The sequence below is a fragment of the Dromiciops gliroides genome, chromosome 3 (assembly GCF_019393635.1).
Source record: "Dromiciops gliroides isolate mDroGli1 chromosome 3, mDroGli1.pri, whole genome shotgun sequence".
NCBI classification, from domain to species: Eukaryota; Metazoa; Chordata; class Mammalia; order Microbiotheria; family Microbiotheriidae; genus Dromiciops; species Dromiciops gliroides.
The window spans coordinates 392,133,359-392,135,172 of record NC_057863.1 but is presented as its reverse complement, the minus strand read 5'-3'; the positions used below and the strand labels follow the sequence as shown (position 1 = coordinate 392,135,172).

At 38.5% G+C, this 1,814-nt stretch overlaps 1 pseudogene; it reads left to right on the top strand.

Annotated features, from left to right (window-relative positions):
- The first annotated feature begins 575 nt into the window (after positions 1-575).
- On the top strand, positions 576-1,443 carry LOC122747660 (annotated as a pseudogene).
- Positions 1,444-1,814: the final 371 nt, after the last annotated feature.

Genomic DNA, 1,814 nt, shown 5'->3' with positions numbered 1-1,814 from the left:
TTTGTGAATATTATGTGTTTAGTATTTCATTTACATGTAAGAAATAAATATCTGTCCTATACCTGATTCACATTAAACCTTGAGTACTTTCATACTTTTCATTTTGGGGAGACCCTAAATATGTGTTACTTAATGCTTAAGGAATTTTTTCCCAGGACACTGAGGTAGAAAAGTAAGGAGCCAAACGGTCTAAGAAAAAGAACCTGACCTTTATTTTAGGTGATCAGCATCCCTAGGACTGAACCTAGTCAGTCAGTCATTGAAGAGTAAATGGGCCCCTCAGTAGTGGTGGGGAAGGTACAGTTAATGGTTCAGTCCCCTAGCAGCAGTTATTTTTATTAAGCTAAAAAAATGACCGAAATTTCTCTAGCCTCTGACCTAGAAATCCCACTGGCAAACATAGCACCAAGGTCAAAGATAATAGCAATAATATTAATAACAACAATAATGGAGGCACAGTGGATCCAGGGCCAGTGGGCAGGCTAAAGGTCCAGGCTGCACATCACACCCATGATTTCTCTCTGGTCCTACCATGGACAGATTCCACTGGGAGCAGTCTAAGCCCAAAGAACAGAATGATTTTGAAGACAATTGTATTGTTGACTGTGATCCTAGGAATTAATCCTTTGCCCCTAAATGATCCTGAGGATGGAGGCAAGCTCTAGATTGTTATTGTGACAGGCTCAAATGGCTGGTATAAGTACAGACACCCATCTGATGCCCGTCATGGATACCAGAGCAGTTACTGAAATGGGATTCCCGATGAACAAATAATTGTCATAATGCATGATTACATTGCAAACAATGAAGACAATTCTACAGAAATATTATCATCAATAGTCCCAATGGCACTGATATGTACAAAGGAGTCCAAAAGGACTATACACAAGCATATGTCACCCCAGAACACTCCCTTGCTGTGTTTAGGAGGTGATACTGAAGCTGTGAAGAGTAAAGGATCAGGGAAAGTTTTTAATAGTGCTCCCAAGGATCATGTGTTTGTTTGTTTCACTGAAGCTGGAGCTGCTAGACTCTTGGCTTGCCCTGGTGATGATCTTCATGTAAAAGATTGGAATAAGACTATCTGTTATATGCACCAACATAAAAAGTACCAAAAGATGGGGTTCTATATTGAAGCATGTGGATCTGATTCAATGATGGACCACCTGCCTAATGACATCAATGTTTATGCAACTATTGCTACAAATCCCAGAAAGTCTTCCTGTGCTATTACCACAATGAAGAGAAGTACTTACCTGGGGGAGTGGTCTGGTGTCAACTGGATGGAAGATTCAGATGTGGAAGATTTGACTAAAGAGATTGCATAAGCAGTTTCAGTTAGTAAAAAAGCATATGGATACCAGCCATGTCATGCAGTATGGGAACAAGACAATCTCCTACATGTATAGTTTTCTAAAGGAAGACAACCCTGAGATAAAATAATAATAATCTTTGGGGAATTCTTACTGTTTGGCATTTAGAAGGAAATCAGAGAAATTCCATATGGTTGCATTAATATCTTCATTAGAGTCAGAACTCAAATTGGGAAATTTGGGCAGAGTGAATAGTTGTATAATGGTAAAACTGATTGCCTTCATATTTTATTATGATATAAAGATATAGCCCCATTCTCAATGTTGCTTTTATCACAACAGCAGGTCAAATTCTTGTCCAAGGATAAAGTAAACCATTTGTAGACATTCCACTTCTACTTTGCCTTTCTTCTACAGATATCTTTAATGCTATCCCATAACCCAAAGTGACCCAATCCTTTTATGATGTTCTTTGCAGGACCTAATTCAATTCAAATAAAT